Below are 23,078 nucleotides of genomic sequence, written 5' to 3'. Positions count from 1 at the left end.
CCACTCTCAGTCACGGACACAGCCTTTCTCCTTTGAAATCCAGCCACACAGGCAAGTCTCTGACTTGCAGTGCCTGGTTTGTCTTGGAGGTAAAATGAAATCTTCATAGTCTATGGGATGCTGGGGGTGAAATGCAACTCTATTTCTGGCCACCTTCCCTCAGAAGTGCCAAAGTGCTGGAGCTGCATCAGGCCAGGTAAGACTACGCCTTCCTTCTGAAACGGTTATAAATTGTGGGCAACAGCAGCCCCAAGGTGACAGGAGTAAAAGGGGAGAAAAAGAAGAGCTTTCTGTGTTTAAATGCTGATTTGGGGGCCTTGGGTATTACCTACCCAAGATGGGTAGTAAACGCCTACAGGAGGAGCTTTAAAACTGTGAATATATTATACATTGTTGACCCCATAAAGGACTTAACTATAGTCAGGTGTGTCTCCCAGGCTAAGACAAAGCAGGAATCCAGGAACTGGTCCATAAGCAGAACGTGGGTGATGTCGGAGGGGGGAATCACGAGGAACAAGACGATTCACATGTCTGCCTCTCCTGAAGGAGAGAGAGAACACTAGGGCATGATAAATGCTAGGAAGAAACAGAAACAGGGACCAGGGCTTTGAGAGTGGCAGGGGTCAGGGAGGGCCTCGTGAGGGGGGTGACAAAACAGCATGAGAAAGATGAAGGCACTTCTTCCCCTGAGCACGTGTTCTCTCGTCCCCTCTCCCGAGGCAGGAGGATACTGTGCTTCAGCATCAGCTGTGGACCCAGCGTGGCACCTGGTTGGCACTCAGCGAGCGTTGGGTGGAAGGTAGCTGTCGCCGGTGGATGGCTGGCTCTGCCTGGCAGGCTTCCTCTGGGCTGGCAGCATATGCAGTGTGGCTGCAGAGCCCAGAGGACCGGCTGGCTCTTGCTCTGAGAGGGCAAAGGAGATGGGCAGTCAGCCAGGGGGCTGTGGCTTCTGACTATGCCCACGGAGCTCGTACCCCCAGAATGGCCTTCCAACCACCAAAAGATGGAATCAGATTTGTCCTCAGCCTTTCAGACAAGCCATTCTTTTAAAAAGGAGATCTGGAGTTAGATACTAGATGTCCTCCCATGGCTTCGGATAGCGCCTGGCCTCCTATGTCAAACTTAGGGCAGGGATTTTTCTCTTCCGAACTGTAACCATCTGAAAACCCTTCTGGAGCTCAGCTTAGGCTTGTGAGATTGGCAGTCAGGCAGACGTTGGCTCAAGCCCTGTACTGTGTGCTTTTGGGTTCCTCATAGACCCTCTTTGAGCTCAGACCTGAAAGATGAGTATCTCAGGCTGAGGGAACAGCCAGGGCAAAGTTCTAGGGTAGACATGAGCTCACATGGTCAGGGAGCATTTGTGAAAAGGGGTAATAAAGGCACTTCTCTCCTAGGGCTGCTCTGAGGGTCAGTGCAACCAGCTAGACCTCTGGCTTTATCCTGCACCACCCATGAACCCCAAACATGACTCGAAAAGTACATGATGCCACCCGGAGCAAGCCTGCTGCTTCTCAGGTGGGAGAGACGTTAGGGGCCCCTACCCCAAGAAATTGCCCCTCCCAGGTGAGGGCCCCCCACCAGACTCAGCGTCCCCTGCTCTGCTTTAATCCTCCCTGAAAGTGGCCTTGGGTGTGCAGGGGGGTACTTTGAAAAATACTTATCTTCACGTTTTGCTTTTACAACAGCAAAGAAAGTAAAAGTCACCATGGAGCCCACATTCTAGAAATAAACTTCCTAATTCTGGGGTGTATTTTATTCCGGTGTTTATTATCATAAATATTTTTACATAGCTGAGAAATCACTATATACCTTTTTTTTTTCTTTCGGCCAATTTGTCGATTTTCTTGGCCTGCCATCCCCCATGAAAGGTGCAACATATGGTAAAGGAATTTTCCTCCACTGGCGGTTTTGGAACTAGTTCGAAAAGATTCTTTGGCCATTTTTGGCTGAAATGTGTGTTTTTTTTTTAAAAAAATAAAACCTGCTACTTAGAATCAGGGGTCATAAAACTGAACATAGTCCAGGAAACACAGATTGACTCTTGCTACAAAACCCCTTTCCCACAAAGGAACGCTGCTGGATGAGAACCCAAATGTCCACCACAGTAATCACGCCTCAGTGCCTCCTCTCCTTTTTGCTTATTTGCATTTTTCCAGTTTTTCTGCAATGAACATGTAATGCTTGTATAATAAAAATATTTTTAAAATTCATTAAGATAAGGGGGGGAAAAGGACAAATAAAGGCATTTTACGTGTAGCACACCTAGTGTGCTAGAGGATGGTAATGGATGCTTCATCACGAAGAGGTCTAGTGATGAAGTAAGTTGGGAAACACTGAGTTAAAGCTAACTGGATTTCTTCCCTGCAGTACTTCTCAGAACCTTTAAGACGCTGGAGGGTAGTCTGACCCTTAACAGGGGGCTGTACCCAGCAATGTTACGGACAGTATCCAACCTCTGAACCCCTCTTGTGAGGACTATCTCTGCCCACTGATTTTCTTGGGTACGCGTTTTGGAAAACCCTTTTCCAAAGCCCGGGCTGCACGCAGAATCAGGCTAACGCCCCAGTCCCGTTAGGTCACGTTCTCGCGAGATCTGCACGGCTGAATTTCGGGAAATTTGAGGCCGTGTCAGCTCTCAGAGTCGGGACGCTGCTGCAGTCTCACCGGAGGATTAAGAAGCGTGGCCAACTCCATTATGGATTTTATTATCAATTAAGAGATCTGGAGAGGAGAAAGACATTCGGAGGCATCTGGTTGGTAGGATCACCGAGCCGTTTGGTTCAGCAGAGACTGTAGGCCATGAATAAACAGAAGACAAACGCCCCTGAGTTCCAAGGGCATAAAATATCCCTGCAAACGAAACAGTCCAAAGGAGAATAAAAGGAGCAATGGGGAGTGGGTGCAGCAGAAAGGACAGTGGCTGCCCGTATCCAGTGGGGCCTCACCTTGGCAAGGGCTGGCCCTCCAACTACCAAGATCTGTATCTCTGCCCGGAGAGGCCAGAAGTGCCTAGGAGTTGATGGACAGCAGCCTGCAACCAATGAGAAGCTCGCCTGCATCTCCGGCAGGATGACTGAGGTGCAGAGTTCACGCTGGCTCCCAGTATTCCCCAGTGGGCTGAATCTCCAGTTGCCCATAGTGGCCTCTGGTTTGATAACGAACCCTTTATCGGCGGCCTTTCCTTCCCTGCCTCACTTTCCCTAGGAAACAAGGTTAAGTCCTGCAGGAATGTCTTTGCTGGTAAGATTATTAGTAAGAAGGTCTGTCTTTCTGGGTTGCTGTAATTCTCCCAGCCAAGATTTGCTGCACTCCAGTGAATGAAGAACAGTTCCGTCTTATTTCTGACAGAGGGCAGCATTTAGTTTTCTACCGCAGGGAGATATATTTCTGGGGGTTGCAAATGACTCCAGCTCAAAATAAAGAAAAACAAATTGAAATGAGGATTTTAATCACCGTGAAGGGAATGAAAGGCTGTGTCAGCGTTTCCATGGTAAGTGCCGTCTTTCAGGGATTTATCGTCCCAGCTGTAAAAATATGCTTTATGCTAGGATTTGGCAAGAGCAAGGCTTCAGTCACTGAAAATCTATATGTTATTAAAGATTCTACTTTCGGTCAAGTTGGAAACGTCACTCTGTAAAAATGGCACAGAATGCCCCTGTGCCCCTTGGGGCTGCCAGCTGTGCTCGCTGCATCTCCTGCCAGATGCTCGGCACCGGCTTGGAGAAGTGGCAAAGGCACAGCCCCTGGCCTTCTCCAGAGGCTGCTTTGCATTCTGGAAACGGTTACACTGAGGAAGATGCCTGGTTCTTTGTGGAGGAAAAGTGGTGGTCCTTGTGGGGTCCTGTCTGTGTGGCTGTAGGTGACTCTCCTCTGAGCCTTGGCTCACTTGCTCCCTCTCCCTCATCCCCGGTCCCAGGGCCACCGAGGGGAGAGAGGGGCGTCAGCACAACCACACCCACACAGGAGGCTTGGTCCCCCAGCTCATGACGCACAGGCCCCTGACAGCATCACAAGTGGAAGGATCGCAGGCTGAGTTGACCGGAAACCTCAGACTCATTCTGATTTTAGCTCGCAGCCTGAGCTCCGGGGTGTGAGGGGAATAAACACCACGATATCAGCCAGAGAGGAGGCAGGTTGGGTAAAACAGAACCCAGTCTGAACCTATGTCACGTCACATCAAAGTCACCTCTGCTTGGTTTCAAACAGGACCAAATTTACAGAAACTTTGGTGTGTTCTTTATTTGAAACAGGCCGGTGCGGGCGGAGGGGAGCTGTTTACAATACGAGAGAAAAGGTAAGAGCAGGAGGGTGACTTTTTATGACCTGAAATGAGTCCTTAGTATGTGCCCATCGGTGTGTTTATCAGGTCTTAGGTATCAGCAGTTGAATCTTCTCCCAACACAGTGGTAGGTACTGTTACTCCCATTTGAAAGATGAACAGATCGACATTCAGAGGTTGGGGCACTTGCCTTCACAGAGGTCTCAAGGACAGCAGGTGGCAGAGTGGGGCCTCGAGGCCAGTCTTCCTGACTCCAGTCAGGTCTGAATTCCCCTACCTTGGCACCGTTCAGGGGCAGCGCTTTGGGATTCCACCAGCCCATCTCCTCATCCTACCCTGGGTAATGGGCAACCTGGCACAGTGCTTGGCATGTATGGCAGCCCAGCAGATTTCCTGCTGCGGGGGCAGCTGATGGCTGCAGAGGGCAGGCCTAGGAGCACTGGCTAAACTCAAAAAGGGCAGGCTTATTTTTTTACTTTGCTTTTTTAATTTTTTAATTTTATTTTTTTATACAGCAGGTTCTTACTAGTTATCCATTTTATACATGTTAGTGTATACATGTCAGTCCCAATCTCCCAGTTCATCCCACCGCCCCCTCACCCCATCCCTGCCACTTTCCCCCGTTGGTGTCCATGCGTTTGTTCTCTACACCTGTGTCTCTATTTAGGGCAGACTTGTTTTTAATGCTAACGTTTTTTGAGGGTTTACTGTCTACCAGGCACAGTTGGAAGGCTGTATGTACGTTATGTATTTCATCTCATTCACAACCACTCCAGCAAGTGCCTGAGCTACATACTAGTATTGCCTCCATTCTACAGATGAAGAAAATGAGGAAACAGAGATTGAATAATTCACCCAAGGCCACATGCAAGCCTGTAGGAGATGAAGGTGGGATTCCAGCCCAGCCAGCTTGACTCTCAAGACCAAAGCAGGGAATGCTGCCTGGGGGAGGGTGAGTTTCCCCAGGCTCAGATTGTTCACTGGTAATCTGATCATAAGCGGCTGGGCTGGACTTCAGGCCAGCTGGTCCTACCCCTCATCTTGCTGTTGACCAAGCTGATTCGGCAAGAGGCAAGGTGGCTGCTGTAGGGTGGCCTCCCTTCCTCCAGGGCCAGAGGCAGGGTGACAGGCTGAGTGATGGGACCTTGTGATGGAGCCTCACACTGAGCAGGTAAGGCGGTGTCCTCCTGCACTTCGTCTCCGCAGTGACTCAGGCGAGACAGCTCCCGGAAAGCTACGGAGGGTTGCATCCAGGGTCTGGGCAGGGCTACGGCAGGCTGTCCTATGCCCCTTAGGCAATCCAAGTTATCCCCGCCTCCCCACAATCTCTCAGTCTGGAGAAGGAAAAAGCTAACAAATAGCTTGGGGCAGGATGGACATAATTAGTGGTTCTTTTTTTTTTATAAATTTACTTATTCATTTTTGGCTGCGTTGGGTCTTCGTTGCTGCCCGTGGGCTTTCTCTAGTTGCGGCAAGCGGGGTCTACTCTTCATTGCGGTGCGTGGGCTTCTCATTGGGGTGGCTTCTGTTGTTGCGGAGCACGGGCTCTAGGTGCGCGGGCTTCAGTAGTTGTGGCACGCAGGCTCAGTAGTTGTGGCTCGCGGGCTCTAGAGTGCAGGCTCAGTAGTTGCGGCGCACGGGCTTAGTTGTTCCACAGCATGTGGGATCTTCCTGGACCAGGGATCAAACCCGTGTCCCCTGCATTGGCAGGCAGATTCTTAACCACTGTGCCACCAGGGCAGTCCCTAATTAGTGGTTCTTTTCTTTTCTTTTTTTTTTTTTTTAATAGTGCGGCTGCTTTGGAACTCCTATTTTCTGTTTTTTTGATAGTGGCCATCCTAATGGGTGTGAGGTGATATCTCATTGTGGTTTTGATTTGTATTTTCCTTATGATTAGAGATGTTGAGAATCTTTTTTTTCTTTCTTTCTTTTTTTTTTTTTAATATTTATTTATTTATTTTGGCTGCGCCGGGTCTTAGTTGCAGCATGCGGGATCTTCGTTGTGGCATGTGGGATCTTTTTTAGTTGCTGCATGTGGGCTTCTTAGTTGTGGCTTGCGAACTCAGTTGCAGCATGCATATGGAATCTAGTTCCCCAACCAGGGATTGAACCTGGGCCCCCTGCATTGGGAGCGTGGAGGCTTACCCACTGGACCACCAAGGAAGTCCCGAATCAGTGGTTCTAAAGTGCATTTGGAAACAGAAAAACTGATTCCTGTTGGGATGAGAGTGTCACCCATGCCACCCCAGGAGACTGGGTCTGTGTAAGCAACCATACAAAGCAGAGATACCCCTGATGGTGAAGCTGCAATATTTTGGTTGCACCAAGATGTTTTGGTTTTGCATTTCTGAGTTGGTCTAAGACAGTTTTCCATTGGTGCTTAACCATATTGGTTTACAAGGCAATTAACGGGTGGAACCTTCCAGAGTCCAGGCCCTACACTGGGGGGAGGGGGAAAGGAGAGAGGAATGGACAGGGGCTATAACATGAACAAAGGAAGAGCAGAAATCAGGAATGAAAGTGGGGCTTCACTATTGACCTTACAAAAACAAAAGGGTTTTTAAGGGACTGCTATGAATAACTGTATGCCATCAAATTAGATAACAAAGATGAAATGAATAAATTCTTAGAAAGACACAAACTATAAAGACGAACTCAAGAAGAAACAGACATTATGAACAGACTTACAATAAGTAGAGAGGTTGAATTAGTAATGTTAAAACTTCCCTCAAAGAAAAACCCAGACCCATATGGATTCACTGGTGAATTATACCAAACATTTAACCAAACAGTGGTTTCTTAGACATGACACAAAAAGCACAATTCATTAGACTCATTAAAATAAAAACATTTTATTGTTGTTGTTACAAATGATACCACTAAGAAAGGAAAAGACAACCCACAGAATGGGAGAAAATATTTTCCAATCATATATCTGATAAGGGACTTGTATCCTGAGTATATAAGAACTCTTACAACTCAGCCATAAAAAGACAATCCAATTTTAAAATGTCTGAATAGACATTTCTCCAAAGAAGATATACAAATGGCCATCAAGCACATGAAAAGATGCTCAGTGTCTTAGTCGTCATGAGTCATTAGAGAAATGTCAATCATAACAACATACCACTTCACATCCACTAGGATGGCTATAACCAAAGCCACAGAAAATAGCAAGAGTTGGTGGAGATATGGAGAAATTGAAACCCTCATACCTTGCAGGTGAGAGTGTAAAATGGAGGGGCCCTTTTGGACAGCAGTTTGGCAGTTCCTCAAAAAGTTAAATGTGCTGTATCATATGGCCAGTCATTCCACTTCTAGGAGAATTGTAAACGTGTTCAAAAAAATTGCACATGAGGGCTTCCCTGATGGTGCAGTGGTTAAGAATCTGCCTGCCAATGCAGGAGACACGGGTTCGAGCCCTGGTCCGGGAAGATCCCACATGCTGTGGAGCAACTAAGCCCATGAGCCACAACTACTGAACCTGCGCTCTAGAGCCCGCGAGACACAACTATGGAGCCTGTGTGCCACAACTACTGAAGCCCGCACACCTAGAGCCCGTGCTCTGCAACAAGAGAAGGCACTGCAATGAGAAGCCCACGCATCGCAATGAAGAGTAGCCCCCGCTCGCCTCAACTAGGGAAAGCCTGCATGCAGCAATGAAGACCCAACGCAGCCAAAAATAAAATAAAATAAATAAATTTATTTAAAAAAAAAAAACTTGCCCGTGAATGTTCATAGCAGCATTATTTATAAGAGCCAAAAAGGAGAAAAAACCCAAATGTCCGTCAACTGATGAATGGACAAACAAAATGTGAAATATCCATACAACGGAATATTATTCATCAACGAAAAGAATAAAATACTGATTCATATTACAACATGGGTGCACCTAGAAAACAGTTTAGTAAGTAAAAGAAGCCAGACACAAATGATTCCATTTATAAGAAATGTCTAGAACAGGCAAATGCATAGAGCCAGAAAGTAGATTAGTGGTTGCCTAGGGTTGGGAGAAGGGGAAGGATGGGCATGTGTTTTCTTTTTGGGGTGATGAAAATGTTCTGAAATTAGATTGTCGTGATGCTTGCACAATTCTGTGAATATATACTAAAACCCACTGAACTGTACACTTAAAGTGGATGAATTTTATGGTATGTGAACGTCAATAAAACTGTTAAAGATTACAGGGAATTAGTTAAAAAATATGGTAAAAGTATATAATGAATTACTCTGCATCTGCTTAAATTAACAATGTGATTGATGTATACTAATATGGAAAGTTATCCACACTATAGTAAATGAGGCGTAAAGCAGATTATAATTCATTGTAGCATGATCTCAGTATTATAGAAATAAACAAAATGTGTGTGTGTGTGTGTACAGAAAATAAAATTTGGAAGGATATATATTGAGGGAGTGATTTTCACTGAGTACTGCATAATAAACTATTCTTTTTCAAATTTTTATTTAATCTTTGAAAAAGTAATACAATCACATGGCATAAAAATCAAAAGCTCTAGAAGACTATCTAGTGAAAAATCTCCAAGCCACCCAGTTGTCCTTCTAGAGAGCAACTCGTGTCACCCGTTGGCTGAGCATCCTTTGGGAGAATTTGACACAAGCGGACAATGCTCTCACTCTGTCCAGCACCTTATTTTTCTCAGGTAATTATGAATCTTGTCCATACTGAGATATCACAAAAGTCCTCATTTTTTTTTATGGTTGAATAGCTCTTTATCCTGTAGAGGTACTGTTTGAAAGATTCTTTATGTTCATGCATTTCCTAATTTATTTATTTACTGTTTTGCATTGAGCATGTATTTTACTTGTAATCAGAAAGAAATCTAGCTATTTCTCCAAAAGAAGTACCTGTATTGAGGATTCAGATCTAAGAAGAGTGAGCCCCCAGGAGGTGGGCAGGTTGCACGCGGAGACCCGGAAACCCTGGATGTGAAAGCAGGTCAGTGAACGGGGCGGGGGAGTGCCCTCCACCATCGGGCAGGGACCCAGGAGAGATGCTGGAACCTAGAAAGGAATCCAGACAGCATTTAAGGATCATTCCTTCTCCTTTTCTCTACTCTTAATCTCCCCAAATATGAGGAGCATTTGAGACTTACTGGGGAAGTGGAGGCAGAATTCACCTCCCAAGGGCTGCTCCTGACCTTACACCTGCTCACCATCTTTGCAGTCCAGCCCTCGATCGGACTTGCTGCCCTCGCCACAGTGCTGGGTGCTCTGAGAGCCTTCTGGGCACCTTGTCGTTTACTCCTTCTAGAGCTTCTGGGGTCATTTAACCTATACTATGCAGAGGTTCTAGAAACCACCTGGTTTTGACTTCTGCTTCCCCGCTCCTTGCTGTGTGACCTTGAACACATTATCCGGTCTTTCTGTGCCTTGCTTTTCTATCTCACCAGCAAGAAGTCAAGGGGTGTATTTAGCCATCGTCCCTGTCACCCTGTTACTAAAGTAGGGCTCACAGATGGGACTCATGTGTTGGCTGCACACAGCCCTTTGGGGAGCAGAGGGGAGGGCCGGTTATGTGGGAGAGGAGCTAAAGGGATGGGGGAGGAAGGGCCCCTTTGGTGAGTGAACCCTCCCTTCTCCTTGAGGGACTCGCCCGCACCCCATGTCCTTCCTGCCCTCTGTTTGTTCGACCTCTGGAAGGCATTTCCTGCTGGCCCTACCTGCCTCCGTCCTGCCCCTTTCCAGCTTGATGGCCACCAATCCTGCTGTGAGTGGGACCAGGAGAGAGGCAGAAAGGAAGAGATTCTTACAGTGGCGACTCTTACTGAGAAAGGCCAGCTCCCAGTCCAGTCCGTGCCCTGCACCTTGTTTGTTTGTTGACTGCTTACTGAATTGAAACAAAAACAAAACCTGGCAGGCCTCATGGTCGCCCTACAACTTTCCTGTTATTCTTCAAATGAGCTCTCCCCTCCCCTGCCCATCCATGCCCACCTGGCTCACCTTGGCCTCAGTTCCAGTCTGCCAGAATCCCGCCTCAGTGACCTCTCATAGTGCTGGCCCTGGCTGACCTCTGGACTGGGCCTGCCTTGGTTCTACAGGTACAAACTTCTTTCTCTCTTTGCCATTGAGCTGGCTTCTTCCTGACACCCTGCATCCCCGACCCCGGCCATTGCACCCCTGAGCCAGTGACTTTGGAGGTTCTCACAAGAGCCGCCTCCAGCCCTTTGTCTGGGCTGAGCAGAAACACTTGGTTCCTGGCATCCTGAGCCTGGACCGGCATGTGGCCATGGTGAGGGCTCAGCCCGCCTCCCTGGAGCAGGTTTGCTGGAGATTTCTGATTAATAAGTTGTCAAATAGGAAAAGGAGTCATAAGACCCAACGTCCCAGCTGAGGAAGAAATTACATTTCTGGAAGTTGGCCCAGGATAAGGACCAGATATTTTCTTCCACAGGAGTTTACACTTGACCAAGCTCAGAATCTCAGAGAGATTCATTCTGGAGCTGGTGGCAGGGGCTCAGGACCCATCCTTCCAATGAAAACAACTCCAAGGACGCACAGGGATTTTCACTGGAGCATCTGTAAGGGCTTCCTAAACAGCAGTGAATCTTCACAGAAGCCTTCCCAGAAAGGCAGGCAGGAAGGAGACTTCTCTCTCTGGAGATGGAGGTACCAAGCTGGGCAGTGATTTATCTGAGAGCGTGAAATGCCAATGACCAAGAAGGGAACGCTTTTCCCAACACCCAGTTGAATCCACAGTTCTTTGATGCTGACAAACCACTTATTTGAAACAATGCTGACTAACGGCATTTATTGAGCACCTTTTATAGGCTGGGCTCTGGGGAAGATGCTTTGAACAGTTCATCCTCACAGTATTCTTAAATGCTGGTACCATTATCATGCCCATTTTACTGATGAGGAAACAGAAGTTCAGAGAGGTTCCCTGACTCACTCAGTTTACACATCTGGCAAGGGGAGGAACTGTGGTTGTAACCCAGCTCTCTCTCTGCCAAAGCGGGTTCCTTTCCCTCTGTTTTACTCCTCAGTCTGGCAAGCAGTTTAAACTATGTATCGACAACCTCAAAAAATGTTCCTGCCCTTTGATCCAGCTAACTCGCTTCTGACAACCACTCTCATGAAATGATGCCAAGTGCAGAGTAAGTGTCTTACAGTTCAACATGGCTAAGCACACGGTGGTGTGTACCCCTCTTCTTCCCTACATTCTACTGAAATGACAAGAAATTCAGAAATAAAAAGAGTGCTCGTGGTTGTGGGCAGTCAGGAGGAATGGGATCAATGTCCAGAAGATTAAGGAATTTCAGGGAAACTATAAGACAAATACAAGAACAGGTTGGTGAAGAAATGAAAACGAAGCTGTAATGCCACAGGGCGAAATGCGCAATCATCACAGAGTGCATTTTCCCAGCAGAGTTCCAGAACAGAGGCAACGTGACCTGGGTGAAAGAGTGCGCTAGAGATGGACTGTAGGGCGGTGAATGGTTCCTTTCCACTCTCCACTAACCACTCTGCACACGCAGTCACCTGAGGCTGGCTCCTGTATCAGCAGCTGCATTCCCTGCCAGAGGAATGGGATTCTCATGGGGGCAAGGAAGTGTCCCCCAGCCACCAATACTGTTCAGCCAGATGTTCATCTACAGTGTTAACAGCTACGTTAGAATTGCTAGCTATTTCAGAAAAGCCAGAGCCTGAGAGAGGCACAAAAATAGAATGGACTCCAAGAAAACAGACTACCCAAAACAGAAGAAAACTGTCAGGAATTAAAATGAATATCCCAGAGAGAGTTAAGAGAATATCACATCCACTTAAAAAATAAAGCCTCTATGAAAAAGATACAGTAAGAGTTCTTGGGAATTAAAACCATGACTGACAAAAGTTTTAAAAACTCAATAAATGTGCTAAATAGATAACTGAAAACCTAATTAGTAAGCTGGAAGATCAAGCTAAAGGATTCCCTAAAAATGTGTTAGAAAAAAAGAAAGATGCCATTGTTTTTTAAGTTATGTGATATGAGGTGTAAAATCAAGCACAGATACCTTTCTTATAGAAGCTCCAGAGGAGAGAACACAGAGAATGGAGAGGAGGAAATAAAAAGATATATTAGAAAAAAATATCCTAGTGCCAAAGGAACACTTCAGATAGAAGAGGACCCACTGAGAACAAAACAAGTCTCTTAAACTCAAGTTTCAAAAAAAAAGGCAATAAATCTAATAGAAAAATGGGTAAAGGGCACAGATAATTAATTCACAGAAAATATGAATATGGCTAGTAAATAGATGAAAAGAGCTCAGTCTTACACATCACCAGGGAAATGCAAATTATACTTTACATCCATCCACCCTAATATCCAGTGTTGGTGATGACATGATAAGTCAGCAATTTCACGAACGTCATTTGTGACAGCTTCCAGAGGGCATCTTGGCACCAGCTATGAAAATCTCAGATGTAATTCAGCGCTTATATTTCTAGGAATCCATTGTATCCACTAAGTGGTGGAATCTGGTTATTTTTTAAAAGGTGGTCGCAGGTCTTTCTGTATTCTGGGGCTAGTCTGCCCAACATGGTCACCACCAGCCATGTGTGGTTACCGAGCGTGCGAAAGATGGTTAGTCTGAATTGAGATGTGCCGTAAGTGCCAAATACACATCGGATTTAAAATAGCTTGTTATTTACCAGAATTAAAATAACACATAATTTTATGCTGAGTAAATGTTGAACTGATAATATTTTGGATATATTGGGTTAAGTAGAGCATATTAAAATTAATCTCACCTGTTTCTTTTAATTTTTCTTAAATGTAGCCACTGGAAAATTTCACATTTTATCTAGGGTTCATATTCTCTTTCTATTGGATGGCACTGAGTCAGTGGGAATCAGCTGGAGAGAAAACAGCCCTTTGGTTTGAGAGAGCGTGTAATTGGACCCAGGCCTGGAGGAGACTTTGAGGCAAACGGGAGCTCAACTGCTTCGTGTGAGAAAGGAGAAAGTAACAGACTAGGACGAGGACAGGCAAGTGTGGCCCGGGGCTGGGTTTCAGGGGACAGAGAAAGCGAAGAGAGGATGGGAGGGAGGCCCAGGGACACGACAGTAGCCGGAGACCAGGGAACAGGTGGCTGAGGAAGGCCTCCCCGAGCCCCTGGGGCAGGGCCAGCAGTGAGTTTTGCCAGCAGTGAGGTCAGCTGATAAATTTTAAATGGGTTCCTGATCTATGCCATGATACTCCTCTGCCGTCCCTGCACCCCAAGGACAGACCGTGTGGGGCTGGGGACACTGTGTCCCTGCTTGGACAGCAGGGCTGGGTGAGGATGGTGATGTGCCAGGCAATGGCCCAAGAGCCCCAGGGGAGGAGGAAGGTGAGGAGCAAGGGTGCCGGACGAGGGATCAGGCGAGTGCCAGGACGACGTGACAGGTACCCAGAGTCCTTGGAAGGATCCCCAAGAGCCCTGAGCTGCTGCTGGCAGGGAGGTGCAAGGCGGCTGAAGATTTTCATTTGGTTTTGAAGGGAAGGATCACCCCAGCCGGCTGGCCGACACTAGGACCCTTCGCCGCGTTACACAGGGCGTTGTAATACTCTCTGGGGTGCTGGGCAGCAGCGGCTGAGAAGTTTGGTGGCAGTGCTGGCGGGGAAGGTGAGGAAGTGGAACCAAGCAATGCTAGTAGCCACCTCAGCAAATAACATGGAAAAGCTCTCCGGGATCAGCTGTCAGGTGATGCAGGGAGCAAGGTCCCGGGGTGGGGGTGGGGCGGGGTGTCCTGCATGTTCTGCGGGGGCCCCCCTGCGAGACGCCCACACCCCTCTCAGCCTGCTCTGGGTCTCGGGAGGCTGCCTTGTAAAGCCTACACACACAGACCTCTTTGCCCCAGACTCCTGAGGCAGACTGGCCGATGGGGGCCTTGCTGAAGATCCAGGGCATGGGTGGCGCGTGAGGGCAGGTGTTGAGCCCCTGGCTCCTTCCCTGCATTGCGGTACGTTGTCCCTCTGCCTTGGGGCCTCTCCACAAAGTGCTGTCTCTCTCTGTCTCTCAGTCTCTGGCTTCCAGCATCTCCTATGCCTCATCCCTGCAGGCTCCCCATGGTCCCCAGCCCTGGCCAATTGCACATTCCTATTCCTTCCCCCGTCAGCCGACCACACCTTTGTCAACAGCCTTTCACTAACTCTTCCTCACTAATCCAGCTCGACTCTGCCATTGGCTTCCTACAGAGACCCTGACCGATACCAGGATGTACCATACGCTAAAACTTTTGTGCACTTAAGGGAGAAGGCAGAGGGAAAATACACGTCTGAATTTACAGAAAGGAATATGGGAAAGGTACATGAGAAACTAATAACAGTAGCGGGTATAGTGGGAGGAATCAGTGAACTGGGGCAGAGGTGGAGCGGGATTTCCCATTGTATCTAATTTATATTATTTTGATTTTGAACCATGTGAATTATTATCTGTCACAGCGGTCCCCAACCTTTTTGGCACCAGGGACCGGTTTCTTGGAAGACAGTTTTTCCACAGACGGGGTGGGAGGGCAGGGGAGGATGGTTCAGGGGGTAGTGCGAGCGACCGGGGGCAGCAGATGAAGCTTCGCTCGCTCGCCTGCCGCTCACCTCCTGTGTGGCCCGGTTCCTAACAGGCAGCGGCCCGGTACTGGTCCGCGGCCCGGGGTTCGGGGACCCCTGATCTATCACACAAGATTAAACTGGAAAGAATCTTCTCTACCCCCCATTGGATTATCTGGGGGAATTGTAGACTGAAATAAAAACACACCACGTGAGAGCTGTGACTTTCAGTTTTATTTGGGGATTTACCGGGGACTATAGCCCAGGACACAGCCTCTCGGATGGCTCTGAGAAACTGTTCAGAAGCGGGGAAGGGGTGGTCAGCATATATGTGATTTTGGAGAAGGGTACCTGCAACCAAGCACACGTCTCGCTAGAAGGTTACTGCTAGCCACGGGGAATAGACATCTTACTTAATGATTTTCGTGCTTTTCCAAGTATGGGAAGACGCGAGAACTTGTGTTCATAAAATTTTCTCCTGGAAATATCTAACCGAAGGCTGTTCTGCCAGTTTTCCCAGAGCCCAGAGCACCTCATTCCTGATCTCCACCCTGAACTCCTTTCAGGGTGTGTTGAAGATCAGTGATGGCAGTGGCGGATGACTCAATCCTGGTACAGCTGGATGGCGAGCGATATTCTTTGGCTGGCAGAATTGGTTTAATCCCGTCTAGACCTTTCACCAAGGCACCTCCAAATCTTGAGCGGGAAAAGCCGCAGCACGGAGGGAAGTGGCCTCTCCTAGCTGGCTCCAGGCAGCTGGGCCACAGCTACCCAACCTGCCTCTCTCCCTCCTCCTGTCCTTCTAGGGCTCTGGCTTCAGCCACTAGTGTCCTAGAGGCTTTCCACCAAGAGAGACCACAAAACCAAATCACATAAGTGGAGAACAAGGGGGGCCAGCGCTGAAAGCCAGCATCGTGGAGAGACAGCTTTCATCCTGCTCACTTCAACCTTGACAGGTACTGTTCAGTCTGTGGTTTTTGCTACTGGAAGTTTCCAAAAGGCCCAGCAAGATCCAGTCCTTTAGCTGACTTGCCCTGTGAAATGCCCCAGGCACGTGGCCAGAGCTTGGACAATGTTCCCCCTACCCCCCCTTTTCTAAGTCTGACCCCGGGGCCTCACCCCAGATGAGCATGACACAGACATAGAGCTCAGAACCACACCCAGTGAGGACCTCAACCTCCCGTAAAGAGAACGTTGACCTTTGCTATTTCCCATCAGTTTTGTGGAATAATCAGAGGGACCAGCTGGGGAACAAAGCTGCATTCACCAAGCTTAGCGCTCGCTCGTTTCCTCCTTAATCCTCCGAGTCACCGTTACGAGGCAGGGAGGGGCTGGTGCTGTTACAGCCTTTTAGCCACAACAGCGGGTAATGACCTGCCTGTGTCGTGCGTGAGTCATGAGCAGAGTGAGATCTAAGCCCTGATCTCTGGACCCTGGCGCAGCATCTCTCCTCACCCTCAGCTGGGCACCAGCTGTAGCAGATGCCCTTCTGTCCCTTCACGTGGCTCCCGGCTTGCTGTGGGAAGGCAGGCATAATGGACACGCAGATTGGCCTAGCAGCTACCTAAGCGGTGTGACCTCAAGTTCAAAGACAAAGACCTTCCTTCCGCCATGGGCCGAGACTGCCCAAATGGTTACCATCTGTCCCCCTTTGGGGAGTTGGGCGTAGCTCTTGGCAGCTCTGGCAGAAGCGAGCACCTGGTCCAGATGTTTGGGAAATACTGGGCGAGTGGCAGCCTGTGCGTCCCTGAAGCATTGTCGCTGGGCCTTGATCAGATGTCACCTCACTCTGTTAAAGTGTCAGCCAAGGTTAGTTCATCAGTCCGGCTGCACCCTGTGCAGAGACCGGCAGGGGTTGGTTTTACTTGGGTAGGAGGGAGTCACAGAAGCATCCGTGGAGTGGTGGGGCCTGTCCATATCGGAGGGAGATCTGAGGGCAGGAGGAATCCACGGCTGAGGCCAAGGCTGTGGCGAGAGACAAGGGGGAAGCAGGCCCTTCACAAGTGCTAAGGACGCACCGTGCCTCACACTACACTTAGCTTTGGGCAAAAGGCTTATCCCCTTATTCCATTTACTACTCCTTTACCTTGTGCCAGGCTGCGGACGAAACCATCTTCACGTGATCTCACAGTTTCCACGTGGACATCTGACACTCAGGTAAACTACCCGTGTGTGTAGAGCCCAGAAATGGTTGAGGTGGCATATGAACCCCTGTCTGCCTGGAGCCTAAATGTCCCCACTTTCCAGAACATTACTGCACACTTACCCACAGATCTGAGCAAGTTGTGGGGAGGGAGGAAGGGAGGAATGAAGGGGACCAGCTCAGAGGCGGAGAGGAAACGGTGAGGTGGAGGCAACGGGAAATCCTGGCCATGTCCACACAGGCCATCAGCACAGAAGTGTAACTGATTTAACATCAAGGCCAGAGGCAGCCTGCACAGAATGGCAAGGGCAGAATGCATGTACTTCGACAGTTGGCCTTTAAAATACATGTTCCTTCAGCAATTGGAGACCCAGTGAACATCCGGATCTTCCTAAATTAAGCCTTTGAAATAAAAATAATAATAATTTCAGGTGACAAAGTAAATATGCGTCATGCTTTGTAGCTAGAAGTCTGCAGATCTCTGAGATCCAGGCTGTTCCTGCTCACCTGGTCCCTGCATTTAATGGATTTGCTGGAAGGACCTCCAGAGAAGAGGGGACGTCCTGATAAAGTTTGGCCCAGGAGACGAGGAGGAGGAAGGCAGACCCAGCAGAAGCTGATGGCCACAAACCTGGCAGCACCTGCAAAGTCCCTGGATAGTCAGCCTCATTTGACTCTTCTGTGTTCCCTGCGGGCTCCCTCTGCAAGGGGGTCATGGAAGGTTCTGGAGCCATGTCCACTTTGGGGTGTGGGATGTCCAGAGTTCCATGGGAAATCTTACCATGCAAATCAAGCTGCAAATGCCCACCAATCATTGTGACAGTCACTCCCAGCTCTGCCGTGCTGGCTGACCTTGAGCAGGTTACTTAACTTCCCTGTACTTCTGTTTTCTTATCTGGAAGATGAGTGTGACCCTAACATAACCTACCTCCTAGGGTCATGATGGGAATACAATGTGAGAAAGTATGCAAGGGGCACAGGGCTCTTTGCAAGTGTGCTGTATTACGTGTCCTGGTGAGACTGTGGAGATCGTGTTGGGGGCGGGATTTATCGCACCGTGCTTTATGTCAGAGGTCTTAGGGGACCTCCTTCAATGCCTTCAGTGATCCCTTAGGAAAGAGGTTATTGGCAGAGTTGACAGATGAGGACTCAGAGAGGACAAATAGCTCTGCCCAAGGTCATGGAGTTTAGCGGCCAGGGCTTGAACACACCTGGGCCTGGCTCCAAGCACTGTTATGTGAATCAGGCCGCGCCTCCTCCCAGAAGCCCCCGCCCGGCCTGAATTTATATCCCTGACACCTACTTAGGTTGCCTGATGCAACCACAGCCCTGGCAGTAAGAGAACCTGGTCACACTTTACTCGTGCTCCCCAAGCCCCCGTGGGCGGGCCTTTTCTGTCGTTCACAAACAGTCGGTGGCCCAGTGGGGAGTGTGGCCAGAGAAGGCACACCGAGGAAGCGGAAAAGGGAGAACAAAACTAGAAGAGGAGTTGGGATCCTCGGGCCCAGTCGTGAAGGGACACGTTCCAGCAGAAACACTTCTCTATTTTCTGCCTGATCTTTGAATCGCCTCCTGGGGGAACAGGTCCCAGGCACAGTGACAGGGGAGATAGGCATGTGGGGACAGCACGTGGGTGACGGAGCACCTAGCCCGGCCGGTCCTCACGGCTGTGATCTCATGCAATCTCCACACCAACCCTAGGAGCTGATGATCAGTGTGCATTTTACAGACCAGGCAGCTGAAGCCCATTAAAGTTAAACAAGGTGCTCCAAGTTGAGCAGCTGAGGAAGATTTAAGCCTGGTCCGCCTGGTCCAGAGGCTCTGGGTGACCGCCGCCCTCGGGATAACAGTGATGCTGCTTGGATCACAGATGACGTGTGACCTGCACCCGCCAAGCCTGGGCTCCTCACCACGGCTAGAGTCCAACATTTCGATCCAGTGGCATAAGGAAACAGGCAGAGCTGGGATTCCAGGAGGAAAGGGATTGGAGTGGAAGGAAAGAAGGAGACAGAAAAGTTAAGGAAGAGGAGAGAACAGAAAGAACTTAGGGAAACGGGGAATTCAAAGCCCTCCTTCTGGAGCCAACTGGCAGCAAGTGCAAGGCAGCTAGAAGCTACAGCAAAGGACGTCTCTTAACTCGCTGTCTACTTGCAAAACAACAAAACAGACCTATTTAGCAGCCGAAGAAATGGCTGCCTTTATCCTGCCTCTGGGGGCTCAGGGATGGAAAAACTCAGGAGAGAAACACAAGCTGTGGAAGAGTTTCCCAGATGGTGGGGAGACTTGGGCTGGGGCAGAGGAGGCACCCAGTGCAGAGATAGGTCTGATTTGGTCCGACCCAGGGGGAACCTGCAAATGTTGGTTGATGTGATGAGGCCATGACACATACAGACAGGCCACAGGGCTCGGGTTCATCCTCCCCAGGCCTCCATCCTGGGCCCTCCTCTTTGCGACCCAAGGCTGGGCCCCGTCACGCACCCCCTCAGGGCTCCCATACTTGCCTCTGGCTCACGTGCTAGTTTTGACCTTGATTCGAACAATGAAAGGCTCTGGGATTGGCTTGTCCAGCTCCCGCATTGTTTTCAGATAGAGAAAGAAGTTAGGAAAGAGCCTTTTCTTGGTCCTCAGCAAGCTTGCTTTTTGTTTCTGTGTGACCTTATTTCCCCGAACGGTTGGAAAGCCTCAAGGGGCTCTTTGGAGGGTGGGTCAGGCCCTGGAAGGACCTCACTGCCACCCCTTTGTCCCAGATGGAGACCAGGAAGAGTCAGCCTGAGAGCGAGGTCAGTGGGGGGCTGTGTGGGTGGCGGCATTACTGGTCACTGGTCACGCCCACAGGCTGAAGTCTGGGCAGATTTGCTTTTTGCTGGGCGCGAGTCAGGCTTCTCAAGATGTTCCACAGCTGGGAGCACTTAGGTCAGACCAAGGTGGAGCCTCTGAGGAGGGTGGCCAGAGTCTGGCCGATGCTGATGGGCAGAGCAAGCCCCAAATCCAAGGAGACTCTCCTAAGTCTGCCCAGAACAGAAAGAAAAACAACTCGAGAGATCAGAGGAGTAAAGGAAGGCAAGAGTGAGCAGTACAAAGGGATGGGAAGGAAGTTCTGGTTCTGTTGCCCCAGGGGGAGGCAGGAGGGGGTGTTTAAGGAAGCTGCAAATAGATCCCTTCACTGCCCCTTCATCTGGACCGGTGGCCGCATATCAGAATCACAGGGCAGCTTTGGAAAACTACAGATTCCCAGGCTCTGCCCTCCACCACCCTGGATTTGGCACTGGTACACTGGACAGTCTCCCCAGGTGATCCTAACGTGAAGCCAGAATTGAAAATGGTCAGGTGTAGGTCAAGGCTCCTGAAACTTTCATTGCATACTGATCAACCAAGGTCTCATTCAAGTGCAGATTCTGACTTAGCAGATGTGGGACAAGACCTGGGAATCTGCATTTCCCCCAGGCTCCAAGGTGCTGCTGCTGCCGCTCCTCCTGGCGTGGGGACCAGTCTGAGGAGCCCGGCTGTAAGCTAGACATCTGGGACAGAACCCAAGGAGCCCCAGCACCAGAGGTGGACACTGAGGCCGGGAGAGGCCGTGTAGCTCAGGAAAGGGCCAGCCACCGGCTTCCTGACGGGGGGAGGGCAGCACAGCCGGACCTCACACACAGTAGCTTATTTTTTGCTGCTGAAAGGCTCCAGGTGCCCCAGGTTTCCGAGCAGAGCGTTGAGATGAAGGAAGAACTGTTCTCTGGGAATGATGAGCCACAAATGGTCCCTTTACGGCTCAGAAAAGTCCTCTGGACACTCACGCAGAGACAGAGGGGATGAGATTCAGCCACCCAAGTCGTTCCCTTGTGGACCCCTCCCCATCTGCTTCAGCCAGGACCAGGGACAGAGCAGGGGAGGGAGGGAGGCAGGGTCTTCAGCCCAGAATGCTCTGGGAAGGGACACCGTGGCGCCTAAGTGTGGCGAGTCCTCCCTGTGAAGTAAGGAAGGTTGAAGACCCAGATGCAGAGTCAGTCCCTGTCAAAGGTCATGACTGTAGAACAGGCCAATTCTCCAGGGAGCCTCAAACCCTGGCAGCTCTGGGGCCCTGCCCATCCTGCTGCTCCCAGTTGGCCAGTCTCTCTCTCCTGGGTGCCTGGGGCGTATGCTAGAGGGAGTCCATGCGATTGGCTCAGCCCTGATGATCTTCCCACTTCATGGATCAGCCACGAACGATGGGCGAGGCTCCCTTGGGTCCCCCTTCACTGGCCATCCCTGAGGATGGCTGGCAGACATCCCAGCTGACAAGTCTGGCCACACCCCGGGAGCTGGCCAAGGCTCGGACTGGCGCCTCACGGCCGTAGTCTAAGCAAATTGGGGAGCAAGTGGCTTCACTCCCCCAATGTGGGGCTCAGCAACCCCACCCTCCCTGCGGGTCCCCCATCCAAGCATCTTTGGCCATGTTGGGAGGACTTTGTTGTTCCTGGTATTTTTCCTGTTTGTCCTCAGGTAGAGGTGATAAAAATGCCCCTAAGAAACTTCATGCGAGCAAAGTTATATTCTAAGGCTTTGGGAAGAAAGAAAAGGGGTAAAGAGGAAAGAAAGAGAGATACAGGAAAAAGGAAAAGGGCTGGAGATTTGTAACAGGCATGCCATTTGTTTGCAATAGGAATGTCGATAATAGAGCTCTTTTGAATAGCTCTGTGTTGTTATTCTAGCTAAAATCGATCACCTGGATGACAAAAGTGATGCAGACACACCGCAGCCCGCCGGGCACACCTGGAAGCTCACAACCCATCAGGCTGGGAGGCCCGAGAGAGTTAACACAGTGAAACCCTGGGAGCTGGCCCCGGCCCACTGTGAGTAAACATGTCCTCTCGTTTTACAGCTTGGAGACGAAACAGGCTCCTCCTGGTTTCTTTCTATTCCATCACCTGTCTCTGTGGTCACAGCCTATCCTGCCCTTCCTGGGAGGGCAGGTGCCATGCCTCTGAGCCCTGGTCCTCCTCGCCTTCCACCCTGAGCTGAGTTCACTCTCCTCGCCCCCAGCCACCTTCGCCAAGCCAGGAGAGTCCCCAGCCTGCTGTCCCCCTGCCCCAGGATCCAGACATGCATGCTGCTCTGCCCTCTGCCTGCACTGCACAGGGCAAGTTATGTGACCTGTGTCTCAGCCTCCTCCTCTGTAAATGGAGGTGAAGCACCGCCTTGCAAGGGTGATCTAACGTGTAGTGTCAGGCACCCGAGTGTTATATAATCCTCTGCTACTTTTGTTTTTTTAACAAATTTATTTTATTTATTTATTTATTTTTGGCTGCATTGGGTCTTCGTTGCTGCGCACGGGCTTTCTCTAGTTGCGGCGAGCGGGGGCTACTCTTCGTTGCGGTGCGCGGGCTTCTCAATGCGGTGGCTTCTCTCGTTGCGGAGCATGGGCTCTAGGCGCGTGGGCTTCAGTAGTTGTGGCACGTGTGCTCAGTAGTTGTGGCTCGCGGGCTCTAGAGCGCCGGCTCAGTAGTTGTGGCTCACGGGCTTAGTTGCTCCGCGGCATGTGGGATCTTCCCGGACCAGGGCTTGAACCCGTGTCCCCTGCATTGGCAGGCGGATTCTTAACCACTGCGTCACCAGGGAAGCCCCCTCTGCTACTTTTACTAATAGTATTGTTATCGTCATGGAAGTGTTCTTAGCTTCTCCAGGGACCAGCTTCTCACCGTTGTTGCTGCCTACATGGCTGACGTGGTCTAGCACATATTCATTCATCAAATTCCTCAAATATTTACCGAGTGCTGACTATGTGCTACACCCTTGGGACATAATGATGTTAGAGATGTCCAGTGGTCCTTTTTTATTGAAGTATAGTTGATTTACAATGTTGTATTGGTTTCAGGTATATAGTGACTCAGTAGTTTTACAGATTATACTCCATTAAAAGTTATGACAAGATAATGGCTATAATTCCCATCAATATATCCTTGATGCTTATCATTTATACATAGTAGTTTGTATCTGTTAATCCCATACCCGTAATCTGCCCCACCCCCTCCCCTGTCCAGTGGTTTTTTTAATCCATTTCTTTGGGCTCCTGTTGTCTCCACTTGGTGGTATTGATGCTGGAGTACCATCTACCGCTTTGGGGGCACTTACCCTGTAATTTATATGCACATTCC

At 49.6% G+C, this 23,078-nt stretch overlaps 1 protein-coding gene across 2 annotated transcripts in view; it reads left to right on the top strand.

The window, feature by feature from the left end:
- Positions 1 to 23,078, top strand: part of POMGNT2 (protein O-linked mannose N-acetylglucosaminyltransferase 2 (beta 1,4-)) — an 82,126-nt gene that overhangs the window by 44,025 nt on the left and 15,023 nt on the right. For both annotated transcript variants that reach the window (XR_014250782.1, XR_014250783.1), the window contains exons 2-3: positions 1,395 to 5,450; positions 8,763 to 21,776. The gene's annotated coding sequence lies outside the window, so the exon portion shown is untranslated. The remainder of the gene's footprint in view (positions 1 to 1,394; positions 5,451 to 8,762; positions 21,777 to 23,078) is intronic.

The sequence above is a fragment of the Balaenoptera physalus genome (assembly GCF_965194825.1).
Source record: "Balaenoptera physalus genome assembly, chromosome: 11".
Lineage (NCBI taxonomy): Eukaryota > Metazoa > Chordata > Mammalia > Artiodactyla > Balaenopteridae > Balaenoptera > Balaenoptera physalus.
This window is presented reverse-complemented; position numbering and strand designations above follow the sequence as displayed.